The sequence below is a fragment of the Meriones unguiculatus genome, chromosome X, assembly GCF_030254825.1.
Source record: "Meriones unguiculatus strain TT.TT164.6M chromosome X, Bangor_MerUng_6.1, whole genome shotgun sequence".
NCBI lineage: Eukaryota > Metazoa > Chordata > Mammalia > Rodentia > Muridae > Meriones > Meriones unguiculatus.
Window position 1 is genome coordinate 15,154,281 of NC_083369.1, and position 24,181 is coordinate 15,178,461.

The 24,181-nt window shown below is 39.2% G+C and overlaps 1 long non-coding RNA gene and 1 other non-coding gene across 7 annotated transcripts in view; both read left to right on the plus strand.

Moving 5' to 3' along the window:
- Nucleotides 1-24,181, plus strand: part of LOC132650065 (uncharacterized) — a 227,937-nt gene that overhangs the window by 69,366 nt on the left and 134,390 nt on the right. The gene's annotated exons all lie outside the window — the stretch shown is intronic.
- Nucleotides 21,711-21,839, plus strand: LOC132650248 (small nucleolar RNA SNORA17). The gene has a single exon (XR_009588628.1). It is a non-coding gene; the product is annotated as a small nucleolar RNA SNORA17 (small nucleolar RNA).

The window sequence follows — 24,181 nt, forward strand, 5'->3', positions numbered from 1 at the left end:
TTTACTACTTATATATGCAGGTAAGGCAGGAGCCTAGTGCATCTGTTCAGTTTTAAGAACTTCCTGAGGTTTTTTTAAGTTGTTTACTTTGGTCTTAACCAGTTTCCCTGTAAGATACAATGCTTCTTGTCCCATTTAGAACATCTTTACTCTTAATGAACTTCCCTCCAAGATGTAATATTTTACCTCAGAGGAGATTGCTACACAACTCATGCTCCTATTTTTATATTATAAAGGCTCCAGCTAAATAATAATCTTAAAAGGTTTAGAGTTCTAGAAGCTAGGTTCAGATTGTTACCTATTAATTACTTTGTAGGTACTTTGGTATGTCATGTGTTCTTCTAGTGCCAAAGGTAGAAGTCGTCTCATATTTCTGACTTAAAAAAACAGACTGTGTCATCTATAAACATACCTTTATGTAGAAAAGGGTAGCTATTAGGTGCTTCAAAAGGACTAAGGCCAGGAGCTGAATGAAAGTTTACACAGATTCTAAACAGGTTTTTTGTTTGTTTGTTTGTAGTATTTTCTTCCTGGTAAAATGAGTCTCCTGGCAAAGTTTTTAAATGGATGCTCTTAAAGTCTGATTAATACATTTACCTGTCCAGCAGACTTAAGTCTACAAGCAAAGTGGAGATAATAACCAATTCCCAGGGACTCAGCTACAGGGTGAGTGATGTATAATAGAAATAGAAGAGTGACAACTATCACTTTGAAGATATCTGTGGAGGTTAGACTGAATGATAGTCTTGTGAAAGTCAATCTGTAGTATCCTTGAATTGTTGACTTAGGGAAACAACATTTATTAATAACAGCATAAAGTCCGTCTTTATCAGTTAAGAGTTAATCTAAAGCTAGCTAGTGGTCTAAGATAAGATTGGATGGTGCTTGAATGGTCCCAGTTAAAGCTTGTACAGTTTGTCAGTAAAGGAAGCTGAAGTGATCATGTTTTAGTGAAAAATTTAGGGTATCTTTATAATATAAGACGACATAACATTTTTTCAATAGGATGAACGGCATATTTTAGAAGAGCTATCGTACTGGAACTCTGAAATCTGTAATGACTGTTGGTTAAGGAACCACCAGTACAGTTAGAAACTGTACAAATGTTTTACTTTTTCTGTGTACACTCTGTGCACTCATGTTCTTTTGAGTAGATCTTATAAAAGTTGGCATAGTATTTAGAATCTCATTTAAAATCTAGCTTAGCTCTTTTATTACCAGTTACTGAAATATAAGTGGAGCAGAAGCCAATGCTCTGACACTTATAATTCAGAAAATAGTGAATAGGCAAAAGTGGAAGTGTAGCCATAGAGGTAAGTTTTATAATAATAATAATAATAATAATAATAATAATAATAATAATAAACATAAACCATGAGGTTATTTCATGACATTACCCCACAGAAGGGAATCTGTGCCTTACCATAATGAAGATAAAAATCACTATGTCTTTGCAAAAACACTAAAAGATGCCACAAAGGTCTTGCTCTGAACCCACCTTGGCTCACAGGTCCATGTGATAGCTTTCCAGAGAATATGGATTAGACACCCTGAGCACAATGTAGAAAACAGTTAGAGTTTATCACAGAGTAAAATGTAGCAGCCCCTGTGTAGGTTGTGGCTAACAGGACTATTGGACCAGTCTACATTTTAGAGAAGCTCTGTAGTATTGCTGTAGTTTCTAGAACAAGCAGCTTTCCTTGAGGAACTTTGTGTTGTCTGTGTGATTGTGGGCCATTTGGATTGACCCTTACAGCAGCCAGAAATGGTATATTTACCAGAAAGCTTCCTGCTAAAGAGCAGTCTTAAAGTGTTTAGTGTTTCTGAAGCCCATCCTAGATAGCCATCTATTAGTTATCTACAAGGAAATTTAAAACATCATGTGTACAATGAGTCTGGTATTATCCTTCTGATCAGTATTAGAGTCCTGAAGTTTTAATCTTTGTAAATACAGACTGTTGATTATGGTGGGGGCAGGGTGAAGTCCCAATGCTCTTGAAGCTTGATTATATCTAAGTAATTACCTAAGTAATAAGAAACTTCAGTAGCTTTGAGCTACAAAATCCATATTGAATTTACCCTTGCAGTCTAAGGCTTCACTTCCAAAGCCCAGGGTATCCCTTGCTTTGAAGATGACTCCACTTAGCAAAATGGAATGGTGTAAAGTTAGTCTGTGAAGTGTTCCCAGCAAAGAAGTTCTAAGAAAGCCTAGAGGTTTACTTTGAGAGACATCCAGGAACTAAAGTACCTAGAAACTATTGAGTTTTGCCACATGGTACAGCCTTGTATCATCATTACTATTCTCAAACTCTCAGATCCACCCCCTAAGTTGGCCCTGTGGATACATATTGCCAGACCCTCCCAGAGTCAGGTTAATTCACACAGTTCCTAGATTCATACACACTTCTCAAGCAGGTTGACACCTCTAACCTCAAGCATTCAGGTTTGTACCTGTGGACTCAGGACTCATTTTTCTTCAGTGTCATATTGGTATCTATGAACCCAACCCTGCAGGCTGGCTTTTCACATACCTACTCTCCAGGAAACAAAGGGTACAGGTCCATCTCAGTCTATTATAGTACTAGGATGGACCACATGAATCAAAATACCATGTGCACCTTTTTACATTTGCAATGACCTAGAACACCCTCCCAGAGACCCAGGCCCTACAGCTTCCCCCCAGTAGCAAGTGATACCCTATAGATCCAAGCTGCCCAGAACTTCTAGATGTGCTGCCTGGTAAAGAGCTTCCCTGATCAAAGCCAATATTTAGTGATTGGAATAAGCTTCTGTTTTTTTTTTTTTCAAAGGAACATACATCAATGTAAGGCAACAACAATTGAAAGGGTATAGGTATTTTGACTTTCTTGGTCTCCTTGTGGAACTTCTGTCCCCTCCAGGCCTTTCTATCTCCCCATTCTTACATAAGATTCCATGAAATCTGCCCAAAGTTTAGCTATGAGCCTCAGCATCTGTTTTGATACCCTGCAGGGTAGAGTCTTTAGAGGCCCTCTGTGGTAGGTTCCTGCCCTGTTCCCTGTCTTCTCTTGCATCCAATGTCTATACTGTTTGCTCTTCTGTATGAGGATTAAGCATCTTCCCTAGGGTCCTCCTTGTTGTTTAGCTTCTTTAGGACTATAGATTTTAATATGTTTATCCTATATTAACTACTAACATCCACATATAAATGTATGTTATATAAATGTAATACCACATATACCATGTGTATCTTTCTGCTTCTGGGTTATCTCACTCACAGGGGTCCTGCAGAGATTAATACTCCAACCAAGGACCGTGCATGGAGAGGACCTAGACCTCCTGGTCAGATGTAGCTCATAGGCAGCTCAGTCTCCGTGTGGGTTTCTTAGTAAGCAGAGTAGGAGCTGTCTCTAACATGGACTCAGTGGTTGGCTCTTTGATCGCCTCCCCCTGGGAGAGAAGCCTTGCCAGGCCACAGAGGAGGACAACGCACCCAGTCCTGATGAGACCTGATAAGCTAGGGTCAGATGGAAGGGGAGGAGGACCTCCCTTATCAGTGGACTAGGGTAGGAGCATAGGGAGAGAAGAGGGAAGAAGGGTGGGACTGGGAGATGAGGGAGGGGACTACAGCTAGGATACAAAGTGAATATATTGTAATCAGTAATAAATAAATAATTAAAAACAAAGAAAAAATGAAAGGGTGTAGATACAACATTGCCAAATTACAGAATAATCACCCACTTGCTGATCCCAAAGAAATATAAACACTTGAGTTGCTTGACTAAAAAAAGGTATCTTAGTTAAGGCTGCTATGTCTGTGATAAAACTGGGTCTCTATATAGCTCTGGTTTTCTGGAAACTCACTATATAGAACAGGCTGGTCTCACAAAGAGATTCTTCTGCCTCTGCCTCTGCCTCTGCCTCCTGAGTGTTTGTATTAAAGGTGTGCACTACTGCACACAGCTTTAAAATATTTTAAAAAATATTTTATGTGTAGGGCTGTCTTGCCTGCCTGTATGTCTGTATGCCATATGCATACCTGGTGATTACAAAGGTTGGAATAGGGCATTCGATTTTCCTGGAGTTACAGTTGTTTGTGAGCCATGATGTGCTGGAAGTAGAACCCACATTCTCTGGAAGAGCAGCCAGTACTCTTAACTGCTGACCCATCTCTCCAGCCCTTAATATAAAATTTAAGGCTCTCCAAAAAAAGCCATTACTTTTTACATAAATGCGGAGGTTGCAATTACAGTACTAATGAAATATTTTTACATAAATGAATGAGATCTAACAGTGTGTCAAGATCCTATTCATCTACAGTAAATGATAAGACATATAGGGACATAGCGGCATGCAGCAAACCAGAGCAATTCTTGTAACTGTTAAAATGGAGAGAACTATTACAGGTCATCTGAAAAACAGCACAGTTGTGTACAAGTCAAATCCCAGGTGTCTACACTACACTTTTGCAAATCCTATATCCATGTAAACCCTGTGCAGTAGACTAGCTGTACTGGCTATATTTATCTTGTATATAGAAGGCACATCTCAATTAACAGTTCGTTTTTCATAACATACATACCAGTATCTATATACTTTTGAACTAATTATTTCTTTTGAAGATTTTTTAAAAGATAATTATTTGTTTACTTATTTATTTATTCACTTTACATCCCAATCATAGTCCCCTCCCTTATTTCCTCCTAGTACCTCCCTCTCTCCCTCTTTCCCCTTTCTCTCCTTCCCTAGTCCTCAGAAAAGCGGACCCTCCCCAACCCTCTCCAGAACATCAAGTTGCATTCAGACTGAGTGCATCTTTTTCCCCTGTGACTTGGCAAAGCAGACCCACTAAAAGAAAATGGTCAAAAAGTAGGCAACTGTATCCATGTCAGAGAGAGCCCCCACACCCCTTACTAGGAGACCCACACAAAGCCTAAGCTGCTCATCAGCTGCATTTGTGTAGGGGGCCTAGGTCCAGTCTATGCATGGTCCTTGGTTGGTGCTACAGTTTCCAAAATCTCCTCTGAGCCCCAGCTAGTTAGCTCTATTGGTCTTCTTGTGGAGTTCTTGACCCCTCCTAGGTCCTTCCTTACCTACACTTTCCACAAGCCTCCCCTCGCTCCAGCCAATGTTTAGCTGTGAGTCTCAGCATCTGTTTCAATCAGCTGCTGGGTGGATCTTCTCAGAGGACAGATATTCTAGGCTCCTGTCTGCAAGCATAGCAGAATATCATTAATAGTGTAAGGGGTTGGCTTTCTTTCATGGGATGGTTCTCAGGTTGGGCCAGACATTGGTTGTACATTCCCTTAATGTCTGTTCTATCTTTATCCCTACACGTGTTGTAGTCAGGGTACATTTTGGGTCAAAGTTTTGTGGGTGGGTTGGTGTTCCCCTGAACTTCTATAGTTCTCTAAAATCTAGGATCCACAAATGAAAGAAAACTAGCAACTGAAATAAGCAAAGCACTAAAACCAAGTGATCACAGTGATACTTTTGCAAATGGAGATATAAGAATCTGGAACACCACGTTAACAAAATGAAAGATTAAAAACTTATCCCATTAGATCTATAACAAGCATATAAGACACAAGATAAAATTCATTCATGTTTTGTGATCAAACTCTGAATAATTTAGGTGTAGAAGGAATATATTTGTACACTATAAAAGCCACATATGACAAACTCACAACAACATAGTCAATGGTGAAAAGTCGAAAGCTTTTCTTCTAATATAAGGAGTGAGACTAGGTGTTCACACTCGTCAAAGCTACTCAACACAGAACTGCTGTTCCTACTTAGTGCACTAAGAAAAGGAAAACAGTCTTAGTCAGTGTTCTATTACTGTGAAAAGACACCACGGCCTTTGTAACTCTTATTTTTTTTTAAAAAAAAGCACTTAATTGGAGCTTGCTTACAGTTTCATGCTTCTCATAGGGTGCATGGTGGCAATGCAGGCAGACATAATAGCTGAGAGTGCTACATCCAGATCCACAGTAGCAGGAAGAAAAGGTACTGGCCCTGGTTTGGGCTTTTGAAACTTTGAAGCCTACCTCTAGTGACCCACTTCCTACAACAAGGCCACACCTCTTTTTTTTTTCCATAATTTTATTTTTCTCATTAGTTACATTTTGTTAATTCTGTATCCCAGCTGTATCCCTCATTCCCTCCCCAATCCCACCCTCCCTCCCTCATCTCCTCCCTGCCCCTTTCCAAGTCCACTAATAGGGGAGGACCTCCTCCCCTTTCATATAGGGGAGGACCTCCTCCCCTTTTGTCAGGTATTTTCAGGACTGGCTGCAAAGTCCTCCTCTGAAGGCCACACCTCTTAATCCTTTCAAATAGTGTCACTTCCTAGTAATTAGCATCCAAATATAAGCATATAGGGGCCATTCTTCAAACCACCACAGAAGGGGAATCCTAAGTGAAAATGAAGAAATTGTCTGTTTATAAATGACATGATCACATATAAGCCCTAAAGCATCCACAAAAATATTTAGCAATTAAATGAATTCAGTAAAGTTCTAAGATAGAAAAATTGCTTGGGATTCTATACACCAACAATGAATTTTCCAAACAAAGTCAAGAATAGAACCCCCTTTGCAGAGCACAAATATGGTTAGAAACTAGTTTGATCAAGGAAGACCTGTACAAGGAAAAAAACTTAAAGAAGACACAGATAAATGGAAAGATACTTTGTTCACCAATTAGAATATTTAGTATGGTTAAACGATCCATACTACCTAAAGCAAACTACCGAATCAATGCAAACCTTAACAAGTGAAATTCCAATGATACTTTCATAGAAACAGCAAATAATTCTTAAGTCATTCAGAACAAGAACACAAAAACCTTGAAAGTTTAGAGTTAATTCCTGGGGCTGGGGCAGAATCACAAGGCCACATTCCTTTCAGAGCAGAAGGCTAGCCCAGAGGCTAGGGCAGAGTCCCACATTCCTTTCAGATAATGAGCCAGCAGCAGTCCCCACCCAGATAAACCTCAGGGTATGACTGGAGTAAAATGGCCCCTAAGAACTAGAGGCCAGATGTCTCCCAGGTAGCTAGGCCCGACTAATAGCAGTCTTGGCGCCTAAAAATAGACCAATCATTTTAAAGGTCAGCTTCCCTAGAGACCACCCACTTGCATTTTGTCCCTCTTACCCAATCCTGTAATGCCAAGGCTTGTACTACCCCACTGGCATTTTTGTTCCTTTAAAAACCTTGATCTCCCAGAGCCGGGGGTCGCTTTCCCGTATGTCTTTGTAAAGGGCAGCCACCCGGCTCGAGCTTGTAATAAAAAGACCCTCGTGTGTTTTGCAATGGAATCGATTCCTGTAGGTCTTTTGGGGGCTCGTGAACTGGGTGTAACAACATGAATAGGCAAGGTGATTTCATTGACAAGGATGATCAAAATTAGGGTCATCACACTATTTGACTTTAAAGTATACTTTGATGATATTCTAACCAAAAAAAAAAAATGTAAAAAAAATTGCCACACACTCCAGTAAAAGAGTAATTTCAAACAAGCCTACATATTTAACTTCATTTTACTTTTGGCAAAAGTGTTATTTACACATAATAAGGGAAGGTAGGTCTTCAACAAGTTGTATCTTAAACTGGTACTGGGCCTGGCGAGATGTCTCTGTGAGCAAGAACATTTCATGCAAGCATGAGGAAAGGAGTTCAAATCCCCCAGCACTTACATAAAACCTGGGTGTGACTACATGTTCTTATAGCCCTAGCACTGGGGAGTGGAGACAAGTGGATCCCAGGAGCCAGCCATTCTGTCTGAAACATCAAGTTTCTGGCTCAGTAAAAGGCCCTGTCTTAAGATAATAAGGAAGAGAGGAGTAGAATAAGCTTCCTAACATCTGTCTCTGGCCTTTGCATTTATTTGTGTGCAATGGTATGCCCATTCTCACACATATATACTCCATGCAAACATAGAGCACACACATATATAACAACACACATACAACACACACACACACACACACACACACACACACACAGAGTGGCACAAAAGTAAACTTCAATGAATTATTGGTCTATAGAATAGTCCCAGATGGAGCTGGTAGAAACTTCAAGATTTGAAATCTAGGGAGAGTTCTTTAGGTCATTGGAGAGGGATACTGATCTTTTGACTCCTTTAGATTTCTTGTGAAAAGGTTGTGATAAAGGAGCAAGCCTGGCTTTGCCAATTCTCTCTCTGGCTCCATTTTAGATATGAATATATGGTCACACATGTGATTCCTTCATGATGTACTGCTATCTGGGGCTGCTAGAGCTCAGACTTTGAGTTTCCAAAAGTGTGAGTTAAGTAAACCCAAAGCAAGCAATGTACTCGGTAACAGAAAAGTAATACTGAAAGAATGCAATAGCCTTTGGAGTAGCTGATATAAAGGTGATTCTGGTGAGGTTCCAGACAACCAGAATGCTGATTTAAGTGTGACAACTAAAGGCTATACTGATGAGATCTTGGAAATAGATGAAAACTCTATTGGGAACTGGAGGAAAGGTCACTTGTTACACTGTGGGAAAGACCTTGGTTATATTGTGCTCATATGTTAAGACTTCATAGAAAGTCAAATTTAAGGGTGATGTCTAAGTTTAGCAGAGGAGATTTACAGGCCAAAACCAAACATGGGTATTGTTGGCTACTTTTAGCCAGTTTTATAGTGATCAAAAGGACGGAGCAGAAAGATTTAGAATTTCACAGTCTGACCAGTCTGATGATGGAAACAGCAAAGAAAAGAGCCAAGGATGTTGTGGCTGAACAGCAGTTCTAGACAGACCAGCAGAACTTACTTCAGCAGCACATCAGGAAAGATGTTTTCCAGGCATATCAGAAACATTTGGAGCTTTGTCCCAAACTATTCTTTCTCTTTTATTTTCTTTACATTTAGTCTTTTCTTTTTGATCAGCTTTCCCAAAGTTTACAGTTGTCTGCAGTTATGTTCCAGTGTTGGCTTACTGAACATGGGAATTATTTTAGGTTTTATCTATCTATCTGTCTGTCTGTCTGTCTATCCATCTATTTATTTAATCACTTTACATTCAGATCCCATCCCATTCCTTCTCTCCTCCCAGTCCCATAACCACACCTCCCTCCTCCCATCCCTCCCTCTCCTTCCTTCCAGAGAAGAGGAGGCCCCCAAAAGATACTAATTCACCCTCGTATCTCAAGTCACTGCAGGACAAAGCATATCCTCTCCCACCAGGGAGTGATGAGGCAGCCCAGTTAGGGGAAAGGTCCCAGTGGTAGAGACGTTCAAGCAGTCGTGGTGCTGGTGAAAGAGCTGAGAGTTCTATATCTGGATCCCTAGGCAGGAGGCAGAGAACTGGCTTGAGCTTCTGAGACCTCAAAGCCACTAGTGACTTATTTCCTCCAAAAAGGCCACATTTCCGAATAGCGTCACTCTCTATGGACCAAGTGTTCAAAAAATGAATCTGTGAGGGTCATGCCTATTCAAACCACCACAGATGTCAAGGACGTTCAATGGAGAAGAGACATTAACAAAATTTGCCAAGATAACTTGGCATCTGCCTGAAGATTAATTAAGTCATCCCTATTTCACACCATATATCAAAGCGATATCAAAAGGGATCAGTGACTTATATGGAAGAAGTGAAACTATATCTCTACATTAACTTAATTCCTCAGAGAAATAGTATCAGCAGGATATGTGTATCCTTAGAGATAGACTTTAAGGAATTGGATTGTGTTGGTATGCAATCCAGGTAGTCCATAATATATAAAACTGACTGGTGAGCCAGGCAGTGGTGGAACACGCCTTTAATCCAGCACTTGGAAAGGAGAGGTAGGCGGATCTCTGTGAGTTAGAGGCCAGCCTGGTCTGCAGAGTGAGCTCCAGAGCAGCCAAAGCTACACAGAGAAACTCTGACTTGGGAAAAACAACAACAACAACAACTCAAAACCCTGGATGGCAAGGTGCATACATATTCAGGGGCCAATGTTGAAATTGAAATCTAAAGTTCATCTGCTATAGACTTACCCATTCCTTTTTTTTTTTCCTAGTTAGGCTGTCAACTGCATGAAGTCCACACACATTACAGAGGGTAACAATTTACTCAAGGACCACTAATTTAAATATGAACTTCATCCTAAAATGCCCCAGAAGAAACATCAGATTACTGTTTAATCACACACTCAGGGTTTTGTGGTCCAGTCAAGTCTCCAGAAAAATTAACTAGTACAATCTTTAAAATATAATAATAGTTTTTATTCTTTAAATGTTCAGTACAACGGGGCTGGAGAAATGGATCAACAGTAAAGAACACTTGCTGTGTTTGCAGATACTTGTCTAGGTTCAGTTTCCAGCATTCACAGGATGGATCACAACCATCTGTAACTGTAGCTGAAAGGATTTGACTCCCTCTTCTTGCCTCTTTAGGCTATGCATGCACATGGTGCAGAGACATACAGACACACAAAACACTCATATACATGTAAATAAAAAAAATTTTAAAAATAGAGTGCAGGGAATCTTATGAATGAAGGGGAAGATAGTAAGACCTGGAGGGGACAGGAACTCTACAGGAAGAGCAACAGAACCAAAATATCTGGGCACAGGGGTCTTTTCTGAGACTGATACTCCAACCAAGGACCTTTCATAGATATAACTTAGAACCCCTGCTCAGATGTAGTCCATGGCATCTCAGTGTCCAAGTGCGTACCCTAGTAAGGGGAACAGGGACTGTCTCTGACATGAACTCACTGGCTGGATCTTTGACTAACTCCCCTGAGGGGGGAGCACCCTTGCCAGGCCACAAAAGAAGACAATGCAGCCAGTCCTGATGAGACCTGATAAGCTAGGGTCAGATGGAAGGGGAGGAGGACCTCTCCCCTATCAGTGGACGTAAAGAGGGGTATGGGAGGAGAAGAGGGAAGGAAGGAGGGCAGAATTGGGAGGGAATGAAGGAGGGAGCTACAGCTGAGATACAAAGTGATAAACTGTAATTAATATAAAAAATTAAAATTTATTTAAAAATCTTTTAGTTAGTATAAAAAATAAATCTACAACAATCTGTAGAAAGTTCCAGACATTTATTCCACCTTAAAAAAATGTACGGTCCCATTCCATCCCTGCAGCAGGCCTGCAGCAGGCCTGGCCTACCTCTCCACCTCCATTCCCTGTGTGCCTTGAGTCAGACCAGCTTTCCTTCCTAACCCCATTCTTTTGGGTCAGCCACTAAAACTCTGAGGCATTCTCTACCTTGGAACATGCTGGTCAAAGGCCTGGAAATCAGACAGTTGATCCTCCCTTTCCTTCCTCTCTCCCATTGCAAATTTCCCAATATCAATTCCAGTTGTGTAGCAGTGCACTTGCAGGGTCTTGTCCTCCCTCTCTTGTGCCACTCCCTGGGCAGACTCAGATTTCCTCCTTCCTGAGGACTCTTTCAGACCTGCTTCTATCCAATTTCCAATCTTTCCTATCATCTCCCAATACCTACAAACATGTTCTACCTGGAACCCCCAGTACCTACACCTGGCAGGGTCTCAGAAGCACTCCCTACAAGTCAATCCACATTCATTACACCTTCCTAAGATCCAGAGGGGGCAACAGAAACCAAGGAATGAAACACCGAACCTACAAAGACAAGACCAGATATTAACACCTAGAATTCCAATAATCTCAAACCCAGATGCCTAGACACAAATGTAAAAACACAATAATTAACACCTAACAAAATATTTCTCCATTGGAACCCAGCAAACCTTGAATATGGCCAAGGACTTTAAAGAAGGTATGTGTAAATTCCTCAATGAAGTCTGTAAAAACACAGCCAAACAAGGAATGAAATGATTAAAGAAAAACAGTTCAAGATATGAAAATAAAAACGAGATGAATAAAGATAACCCAAACTGAGATAAAATTGAAAATAAAAAAATTTGGGAAGTCAAACAAAAAGCTCAGAGGTAATCCTTACCCACAGAATATAAGAGATGAAACAGAGAATCTCACACATTGAAGACAAGCTAGAAGAATAGGATACTGCAGTGAAAGAAAATATAAAACTTAAAGAAATCCAGATGAAAAATATCCAGGAAATCTGGGACACAATGAAAAAAATCTAAATAGGAAGAGGAAAGGAGAAAAAGCTCCTACTACAGAGATACCTGTTCATCCATGTTCATTGCTGCTCTATTCATAATAGCTAGCCATTGGAAATGACCTAGATGACGGTCAGTGGATAAATAAAGAAAAATATAAATAAAATTATAAAAAGATAAATAAAGAAAAATACAAAAATTATTCTCGGTAAGGTAATACAAATATAAATATATATATATATTTAAAAATATGTATGTATTCACTTACACGTGGCTGTTAGCTGTTAAGTCTTTAATAAGCACGGTACAATTTATATAACCACAGAGGTGTTTACGGGGTAAAAGACGAGGGCAGGAGGGAATAACTTTCCTGGAAAGGAGAAATACAATAAGATAGTCATGGATAGACTGCAAAGGTGGAGCAACTGGAACTGCATTATCAAACAAGCATGGGAGGGAAGAGGGATGTAAGGAAAGAGAAACTAAGGGCAATATGAGGAGGCCAAATACAGTAAAAGCCTCTTAAATATATATACATATATATACATATATGTACATATATACATATATATTTAATACGTAGATATACATAGATATATATGTATATATATATATGTATTTATGTATGTGTGTGTGTGTGTGTGTGTGTATGTATAATGGGATCACTAAATAACAAGGGAGACAAAGCCCCAGCTAGACATCACTCTCCACCAAATAAAACCTCCAGTGCCAGGAATGAGTTACTTAGTCAAGTTGTTGGTCAATGGGGTTCCATGGAAACTGCTGAACAACCCAGGCCATTGCCAAGGCTATTGTACTCTTTACAAACTAATGGTAAGGCCTTATTTCTGAAGATAATGCTTACATAACTTAATGACCATTGAAAACTCAAGTTGGTGTTGCATTAGTTTCCCTTAGTCTGTAGGCACATGGCCACACAGGCTGATATCATGGGTCTCTGGCCATAGATTCTTGGGTATGCTGACATGTGAGCAGCTAATGCCCCTAATTGAGTGGAACACCTCTAAGAGGGCTTTAGAGTTGGTGGGCCTCAGCCACAGTTTCTAGTTGGCGTGTTCTCAAGTGATACTGATGCTGTCTACCTGAGGTCTAAACATTTAAAGACTTTTATCACCAACTACAAGGATCCCCATGGATGCTACAGGGAAGCCAAACCTAAGATACAATGTTTGGTGACAAAAAAGCAGGGAGGGAGCTAGTGAAAGGTGAGAGATTCATTACTATTTGTGTGGGAATGGGTTGATACACTTGCAGGTTGTATGTAGAGAAACTATTTCTAAAAGATTCCAACGAAAATGCTAGTAGTTTCCTTGGGGATCTGAGGTGAGAGCTCAGCACTTTTATCATTGGTTGTTCTGTAGGCCCCACTCAATCCCAGTTTCATCCCTCCTGCTCTCCTTAAGCTTTTATACCCTCCGCAGAAGACACAGTCAACTATGCCTTCCTTGATGAATGCCTTCTTGGGTTTCTCTAGTCTGAGTCACAGCAAGAGATCTCACAGTGAGGACGCAGACTGAGGATTTCTTCCCTTGCTCTCTCCTTCTTTGGTACTGGGCCTCTCAAACCAGTTCCTTCTCAACTCAAAGTAAACCACACTAACAATTCTTTCTTCTTTAGGCTACAGGCTAGTGTCTAGATTCCTCCATGTCTCATGTTTCGCCATTAATTCTGGCACACTACTGTAAATAGTACTTTCGCTAACGTCTCTTAATTTGAACCCTCTATTCTAAATAAGGGGCATATATCCTTTTGTATCATTTAAATATTTTATATGTGTTTGTAATACCTATCCAAAATGAAAATACTAAAAATAAAATAAAATCACAGGAGCAGAAAAAAAAAAAAGAAAGAAAACTCAAGCTGGTGTCTATCTAGAGCCTTCACTGCTACTGACTAGTGTTCATGGTACTGTAAGGTACTTTGTATGCTACCAGACGAGAAAGGTAAACACCAACCCAACTACAAATCCTTTGATCTGCAATGGTGACCTGCCTTCAAGATATGCTGGTACAGTAGTGGCACAAAAGTTGTGGGAGTAAGTAACCAATATCTTGGTGGATTAAGACATACCACATGGGATGGAACCCATGCTTGACTTGCTTAGGTGGCCAAGAACCTGGGACTAGATAGGCCTTGGACTTATGGGAAAACTGAAAACTACTGTTCTGCTCAAGGAATGTAGCAATAAAATGTCTCCTATGAACACTCTGCTATACTCATAGATCAGTACCTTGTTCATCACCATCAAAGAAGCTTCCTACTGGAGTAGATGGGAACAAATACAGAGACACACACCTGGACAATGTGCAGAGAGTGAGAGATCTTGAAACACTCAATCCTACATGGGATATATGCATCAAATTCCGCCCCTTCAGGGCTTAGGGAACTCTGTAGAAGATGAGATGGAAAGGTAGTTAAAAGCCAGTGGGGATGGAAGGGAACAAGGTCTTCTAGACATATGAAGACTGAGGCTCATATGCTTATATGAACTGACACAGACTGTGGCAGCATGCACAGGTCTAAGCCAGATGTTGAGAAATGAAATGGACAGTGTCTCCCATCCCTAACCCAGAAGTTATCTCCAACTTCTCACAAAGGAAAAAAATATTTTTCTCCAATAGAGTTTCACTGGGTATATAAAGTACATGAAAAGGGAAGGCCCCATAACCCAGCCATAGATGACCAACACAAAATAAACTCAAATGTATTTTCGGAGTTTTTTTTTATTTTCATCTCATAATGCTTTTTCTGGGCATTCTTTTTCATCTTACAAGTCCTTTGCTTATATATTATTGTTTCCAATTTCATGTTTTTATTGGATTTCTGTCTGTGAACGTGTATGTGTCTGTGCCTATATGTGTTTGTGTTTTTTCTTGACACCTTTTCCCTGTTTGTTTTGTCATATTCTTATTCATTTGTTTTTTATTTTATCTTGTATTATTACTGTTATTATTATAGATGCCTGTTTGTTTTTCAGTAGGAGAGGGGAAAAAGGATGTGGATTTCAGTGGGTGAGAAAAAATGGAAGATCTGGAAGGATTGAGGTAGGGGAAACCATACTCAGAATATATCATATGAAAAGCCTATTTTCAATAAAAATAAATAAAAGAAAATATAGTAAAGAAGCTACATCCCTTGTATTTGGCAATGCTTTGATAGCTCTAACACCATTAGCACAAACAATAAAACAAAAAAATAGAATATATTTGAAAAGTTAAAATTTGAGGATCAATGGTATTATCAAGAAAGTGAAAAGAAAGTCAAGTGTTTGAAAATATTTTCAGGTTATATGTTACATATGGTTATAATGTACAGGATAAGTGAAGAACTTTTACAATTCCAAAACAGTGCTATTAGAACCGACAAAGAATTCTAATAAGACATTTCTCTAAAGAAGATATGTGAATGACCAATAAACAGTTGAAAAAATATTTAACACTATTAGTTGTCAGGAAAACACTAATGAAAAACAAAATGAGATACTATGTCACACTCACTAGGGTAACTATAATGATGACAGGAAAATAGACTGGTGAGAATGCGGTGAAACTGAAACTCCTACGTTGCTGTTGGGAATGTGAAATGGTGTAACTGCTTTAGAAAACAGTGTGCCTGTTCCTTAAAAGTTAACATATAACTACTATGTGACTCAGCAATTCCATTTGTTGGTATATCTATCCCCAAGTAATTGAAAAGAATCAATGGAACAAATATATGTGTACAAGTTCATAGCATATAAAAGCAGGAAACAATTTAAATGTTTAACAGTGAATGAACTATAAAGAAATGTGCTGTATTCATATAGTAGATCGTTAGCTATAGAAACATTGAAGTCTTGAGTTGCTAAAATGTGTGTGGACCTTGAAAATGCTATGCTGAGTGAAAGAAGACAAAAGGTCATATGTAGTATTTCTTTTTAATGAACTGTCCAAAACATACAAATCTTTTGAAGTACAAAGAAAATTGGTAATTGCTACAGGATGTAGCCTGCATAAAATTAGATACAAGAATTTAAAGACACAGGAATTAAAATGGTATAGGTGATAAAAATGTTTTTATCCTTGATATTCAAACAACATTGTAGATTTACTAAATGTCATTAAACTATAAACTGTATAAATGTATATATGTATAAATATATAAATGTATATATTATATATATGTATTATATACATATATACACATATAAATGTATATATATAAATGTATATAAATACATATATTAGAGCCCAGAACATTCTTTTTTTTTTAGGCAGCCACCTTATAAATATTTATTCTAGAAATAAATCAATGAATGCAATAGGTAAAAAAAATGGAGATTAAAGCTACTCACAACAGAAATATGCTTTTTAAAATATACAAAGCCATTTGACATTAAAAACATTATTTCTTCCATATTTGAATTTAATCTTTTATCTTCACCTGACTTATAGTCTGAAATGTAATAAGTACAAAGTTACATGTTATAAGACAAAGTGTACTTTTTTATTACTGAGTTATTTTATTATAATTTTACTTAAACATGTAAAGTCATAAAATAAGACATAAACTCATGCTTATAGTTATTACATAGTTATAAAGCTGAAACATAGAAATTAGATAAAAATAAAGCTATAAAACTGAAATATTCAAATTGACTATTTTAATGTGATAGAGAAGGAAAATTTCATTGAAACTAAATTTCAAATGTTGTCTAATGTCTGGATTTCTTATTCCTTTTTTTCTGATTTAGTTGTTCTGATGTGACTTCCATATCTCTAATATCTATTCACCTTAGAATAATTTTCAAGACAGTGCTTCTCAACCTGTGGGTGATGATCATAGAGAGGTTACATCCTAAATATCCTGCATATCAGACATTTACACTACAGTTCAAAACAGTAGCAAAATTACAATTATAAAGTAACAACAAAAATAATTTTATGGTTGGGGGTCACCACAAAATGAGAAACTGTATTAAAGGGCTGAAGCATTTGGAAAGCTGAGAAACACTGTTTCAAGGTGATCTTAAAGTTTTAAAAATTTATTATTTATCACAATTTACTAACTTTGTATCTCAGATGTATCCCCTTCCATTTTCTCCTCCCATTCCCAACCTCCCTCCCTCTTTTCCCTCTATGCCCCTCCCCTAGTCCACTGATAGTGGAGGCCTTCCTCCCCTACTGTCTAACCCTAGTCAATCAGGATTCATCAGGACTGGCTGCATCCTCTTCCTCTGTGGCCTGGCAGGGCTTCACCCCGCCTGGAGATGGTGATCAAAGAGCCAGTCACTGAGTCCATGCCGCTGTTCCCCTTACTAGGCAACTCGCTTGGAGACTGAGCTGCTTATGTACTACTTCTGAGATGAGAGTTAAGTGCTCTCCATGCATGGTCTTTGCATGGACCCTGTACAATGAAAGATCTTCTGGAGGTATCTACATCCCTTTTCTTAAGTATACTATAGAGGAACAATAATAAAAAGTGCACGGTACTGGCATAGAAACAGACTGATGGATCAATGGAATCGAATTGAAGAACCATAAATAAACCCACACACCTACAGATACTTGATTTTTGACAAAGAAGCCAAAAGCATACAATGGAAAAACGATAGTATCTTCAACAAATAGTGCTGTTGTAAGTAAATGCCTACATACAGAAAAACAAAGTATACTTTAATGAAAGCTAAATGAAAGGATTGTCTATGACAGAGGAGACTGTCCTTCTCTAACAATAACTCTCCTCACTTGTTGAGGAGACGCCCAGAACATTTTTATTTCTACTTTTCTTTCCCTTCCATTAGAAATATGTTGATGATGCAATTAAATTTAATAATGAGATTTTCATTTAGCAACCAAATAAAATTGAGGAATTAAATATGGAAAAAAGAAATATGTTGATGAAATAAAAAGTCTTTTTAACAAAAAATTTACACAATATATTTTGATCACCCTCCCAATTAATTCCAGATCTCCACCACCTCCCTAGCCACCCAACTTTGTTATTTCTCTCTCTCTTTTCAAAACAAGGCAAAAAACAAAAACAAGAAACACATCTATAAAACCACCGAAATGAAAACCAAACACACAAGTAAAAGACCAATGAGACAAAAAAAAACAAAACAAAACAAAACAAAAATATAAAAAACAAAACAAAACAAAAAAAACATCTATGTAAAGCAAAAAATGTGTTGTGCAACTATTCTGCACTAGGCACGGGTCTTATTCTAAAGTGTGGTTAATATACCCAGTGAGATTTCACTGTAAGACTTAAGTTTTCCTTTACAATCAGGTACCAATTGCAGAAGGCTTCTTGGTTAGAGGCGGGAGTCCTATTCATTTCCTCCTTTTCAGTGCTGGGACTCTGTATAGCTTCAACCTGTGCAGGACTTGGGCATGCTGGTACAGTCTTAGTGGGTTCAAATGTCTATGAGTCCTCTTGGGCCTAAAGGACACTGTTCCCTTGGAGTTATTAATCACACTTGTCTCTTAAAATCTTTCTGCCTCCTCTTCTACATAGATTCTTGAGCTTTGAGGAGAAGGGTGGATAAAGACATCCCATTTTAGACTGAGTGCTCCAAAGTCTCTCACTCTGCATGTTGTTGATTGGTGGGTCTCTATTTGGTAAGTGCTTCTTCAACTTCTGTTTCTGTTGCTAAGAGAATCTGGATCCCAATGGAAGCACTGATTTCACTGAGAACATAAAGTAAATAGAGATAAATAAAGAGGAAAATGAATTACAGTAATGAACTAATTATATTTGAAGCAATGAGCTTGTGACATTGTCAAATGGGATTGTGAAAGTGTCATATAAACAGAAAAAGGCTAAAAAGGATGCAGTTCCTGGAGAATTTCTTGGGTTCTCTTTTGACTGTGTTAAGTTTGAGATACTTATAAACCAGTGATATTAAAAGCAAATGAGGCACTCACTGCCCGTGAGTATGTTTAATTCCAAGAACTCTGTCTCCACATACTTGATGTGTTCTTGACTTCTGAAAGAATTTACTCATCAGTCAGTTAAGAAGTAGTAGCATATGTTGTTGTAGGACACAGGGATTCGGGGATTAAAGATACAGTCACTGTTCACAAGGAATGAATGGGAGATTGGGAGAGAGTTATGTAAAAGGAAGGATGTTACAGAACAGCATGTTACAAACAATGAGAGTGAGTACAAAATGTTCCTCAGTCATAGAAAAGAGACAAGATTCATGTCTCTAGGAATCTGCTAAGAATTCACAGAGGATCTGGAAGAGACAGCTCAATATAAAGCATTTTTCTATCATGTGCAATTCTCTAATGAAAATAAAAAATCCTCAGCAATGAAAATAAAAAAGAATTCACAAAGGAGATGACATTTGTGCACATCAGAAGATTATTTTCTCTACCCCCACAGTGTAATAAAATCACGGGGGAAGCTTGTTGAAAGAAATTATTGGTTTCCAGCTCTAAACTTTGGATTCAGAACTCCTTGAACTTGAACCCTAGAAAAGTTCTCTGGTAATTCTGATGCAAAGACAGGTTTAGGGGACCCTATTTGGTGAAGTTTTGGGTAGCATATTAAACAGGGTTCCCAAGAAGAACAGAACTAACAAAGAATATTTTCTATTTAAATGGGTTGCATTGTAACTATTTACAGTCTACATTCTTGTAACTGTTACAAGAATGACTTACTACCAGTAGGGGCTGGGTAGCCTAGCAACAGCCATGAACATGCTGGAGAAGATGAGAACCTGGTAGCTGTTTGGTCGATGAAGCTTGATATCCTGAAAGCACCAGTCTTATGCTTAAAGCCTGGAAGATTCCTGGAGAGTTGCTATATTGAGTCTACACTGAACAGAACTCAAAGAATCTGGATTCAAATGTAAGCAAAGAATGGTGGTAGCAGCAGAGTTAGGCACAGTCACCAAGGAGAATCGAAGGGAAGCAGATTAGCACTGCTTTCTCGTCAGACCTCTCTATATCTGGGTCATTTCATAAAGATGTTGCCCACTCTGAGGAAGGTTCTTCTTTCTCAGTTACTCCTTTCAGGAAATACTTTCCCACACTCACCCAGAGATAATTCTCCTGGTTAATTTGTGATCCAATTAAGTTGACAACAAAGTTTGATGGTCATAAGTCTACTCCTTCTCAACTTGACATCCAACCACATTTTGTACCATCCTTAACTTTCAAATGAAGACAATAGCAAGATCATAACTCTGTCTAATGTTACTTAATTTTCTTATATCCAAATGAGGATATACTATTCTTTCCCCAGAGCAGATGACAAAGTTCTTTAAGAAATGCTTAGCTTTTTTAATAGTCCATAACTTTAAAATACTACTAACACCTAACTACTGACCTATCTCAATTGATGTATTAAATGATAAATGAATATAAGAGAAGGACTACACATATCCACTATATACATGTATGTGTAAGTGCAAATATGCATAAACATATTCTTCATTTGTTCTTGACCAGAAGACCAAGAAGTGATATACCTTAGAAGGTAACTCAGCACATCTTGGTTCTTAACCTAAAAGGGTTACCCACACTTTCATTCCTGAAGTGTCTGGGTCATTTATTATTTTGTCTGAATTATTGTAGTTTCCTATTGACCTTAATCACAGGACATTGTAATATCAAGAGATGCCCTAAAGGATCTCCTACACTATAGACATAATCATTCTTATGTCCATTCTAGAGAAGCGGTCTGATATATTCTTGGCAGTCTGAATCAATCACTTCTTCTAACATTATTATTCCTTTCTTAGCCTGTTGGCTTATATGCACCAGTAGTCTGATGTGGTCAAGGAGAAATTTTAGCTTGCCTTTTAAAGGGAGATTCTTGGGATTTCTGGCAGAAGTACTCTCCATTCTGGAACCAAGACTTATAGGCCAGCAGAGCATAACATCGTGGGAAAAGAATGCAAATATTTTGCTAGTAGGTCAACAGGGGTATTGGTAAGTAGAACCATTCTATTGGTGTTCCCTGAATCTTAGCTGTGAGAGAACTAGTAAAATATATTGGATGCTGATCTGGCCCTAGCATTTCAGGTTATTATCACCCAGTTTGTGCTATAGTTGTGTCTTTAAAAAGGTCATTCTGCAGGAGTACTAGAGGGGGAAATAATAGGATTTGAGTGATATCAAGTGGGAAATGGAAAAATGCTGGGGAGAACTTTAATTGTGAAGAGGGAAAGGAGGGAAATACATAATGAGAGGAAGGAAGAAGAAAATAAGTAACACTGAGGATATTTGAAAAATCTATAAAGAATCACACTTTAATTTTTATGATTTAAAGTTACATATCATACATATAAGTGTATGTGTATATACATGTATTACTTAAAGAAAGAGCCTATCAACACTTCACCAAACAGCATAATTTCTAACTTCATTCTCAACATTTATCCTTATACCCACAGATAACTGTAGCTCTGACTCCTCATCAAAACTATTTCTCTTTACAGCAGACAGAGACCATTACAGAAATCCGCAACTGAACAAAATGCAGAGAATAACTGATCATGGGAGTGCTCAGCCTGAGATTATACATTTACAGTACAACCTCCACACATAAGACTCAGGGAACATGGACGGAGAGGTGGGAGAGGATTTTATGAGTCAGAGGACGAGAAAATCAGCTCAGAGTTTGTGTCTCAGAAATCACACGAGCCTTCTCCTAGAAGCTTTGCAGGTGTTGTTGTTGTGCCACATGTGTGTCAGTAGATAGCAGAGAGGAGAGCTCTGTCTACACTTAGTGGTCTGCCCTATGGACATCTGAATTATTAGTAGCTGAACATTTCCTAAAAAAAAAATGTGAGCCTGAGTCAACCATCAGTCCCTCACAACACATGCCCTGATGGCTCCCAGGACTGGGAACAAGCTGCAAGCTGAAGACTAGAAGAACCCCACCTGACACTGAGGGCCCTGAGCAGGAGTGAGCCCAAGATTGACAATCATCGCATGGGGCCACTTGGGCAGAGCAGGATAGGAGTGATCCTGAGACAGCCATGATATTGGTACCATGGGACCTGGATACAGAGCTAGTATCAGACAACTACCAGGTGGCATGCAGGCCTGAGAAGGAGGCAAGCAGATCATACCTGAGATGACCCTTGCGTGGTGCCATAATGCACAAGTGGGGCATAGCACTCCTGAGACCAGTCCTGAGACAACCCCAGACACTTAAAGACCCTGGGCATGACTCAGAGGAGCAAGTAACTGGTAGAGAAATGAAAGAGAAAGAGAAACAGAAGGATGTGGGCATGATGAAGGCAGAACTGGAGACTTGAGGGTAGTGAAGAACAGCCTGATGTGAGTAGCTGGTGATACCACCTGGAACCATGGTAGGGTCCTGGCTTGTGCTGTCACAGGGGACCACATCTGGGTTTGTAGCATTGCAGCATCAAAGGCCAGGCAGATGTCCCTTATCTGGGTTGCCACCCTGGGACATATTCATATCTGAGGATTGTACAGAACTAACCCTACCCCTCACCTGGTCATTGTGGAAGAGTTGGCCTCAAGATTTGAAAGGAGAGCTGACCCCGACCCTAGCCAGTACTCTGGAGAGTGGGTCCTACACATTGCAGGAGCTGCAGGTGAGCTGACTCCCGAGGATATGAGCAGGGGAGACCTGAAACAACCAATCATCTTCCCAGTGGTGGTGTGGATGAGGGAGAAATACCCTTCTCCTCTCCTCCCCATTCACTACCTGCAGCAGATGGGCTACCTGGTTCTGGGTAGAGAGCAGGAGAGCTGGCCCTGACCCTCACTAGCTGCAGCACTCAGGACAGTGGGCCCTGCACCTCACCTGGGCATTACTGTAGAGCTGACCCTGGTGGTGGGGGTGGGGTGGGCTGGGGGTAGGCTCAGTGCAGATGAGCTGGCCTGAGGGCATGAGCATGGGAGAGCTGCCCCTGCCACTTGTCTGCCATAAAGTGACATGGGTGAGGGAGAGATGACAGCCTCTCACAGCAGTAAGGAGGTCATCATAACAGGAAAGCTGGCCCTGACCCTCACAGCACTCAGGAGAGCAGGCCCTGCACCTTTCCTGGGCAGCAGAGTAGAGCTGGCCCTGGTATCAGGGGTTTCTAGAGAGACAGTTCTGAGTGAAAGAAAGAAATGAAATGACAGGGAAGACACAACCATGATACCTTAACAATATGGCTGTCTAAACAAGATCTGAGCAATGTCAACAGAAGTGGATATGCTTAGGTAGAAGGAAAAAAAAATGTCATGGGGCACCTACCCCTAGGTGAAGAAGTATGGACAATTAAAGACTGATGAAAAAGAAAGAATCAGTTTTCCCCTAAAATGAGTCACCTAAGAGATTATCCAATACTGATAGTCATCCCTAGAAACATATACATACAAAGAGCACTGAATGTACTTCAGTGGGCTATATTTATATATTTAGGTATTATACATATAATTAAATAATTACATACAATAATAATTAAAGTGACTATAAATTTGAGGAGGCACAGGGAGTTTCTGGGAGAGGTTTCAGGTACAAAGGGAAGTAGGCAAATGATGTGATTGTGTTTTAATTTTTAATAAAAACAGTTCTGGCACTCTATCAAGCTAGCTGCTTCAGGATGGTGGAGAACATGGTTAGACTATGAACATGAGTTCCACTGCTGTACTTCATTTACTGTGAATTAGGTTTATGGTCAGAAACATTGCTCTGTGGAATACTATGATTTAGACATTTTGTAGGTCTGTGGATGGTAGTTTTGAAAGAAGAATTTCGTGGAAGACATGCAAATTCATATCCATAGTAAATATCTATTTCCATAAGGATAGAGCACTGACCTTTCCATAATGGAAGTAGCCCAGTGTTGCCAGGCTGCCACAAAGTGGCACCTGAGGAAATGGTGGCATATTTAGGGCTCAATGTTGTTTTCTGAAATAGACAACCTTGGCACTCAACAGCAGCAGTTGTCAGGCGTATTAGTTATTTTCCTTTGCCGAGGTTTGCTTTGGGTGGGTATTTATGAAGGACACAAGTATGCTCATAACCTTTTCTCATTTGGAGAGATCTAGCTACACACTTCTGTCATAAATATCTTTCTCACTAATCTTACAAGCATGCTTATTCGGAGTCCCTGGTCATCTATACAAACCATTGGGCTTGAGCCAAG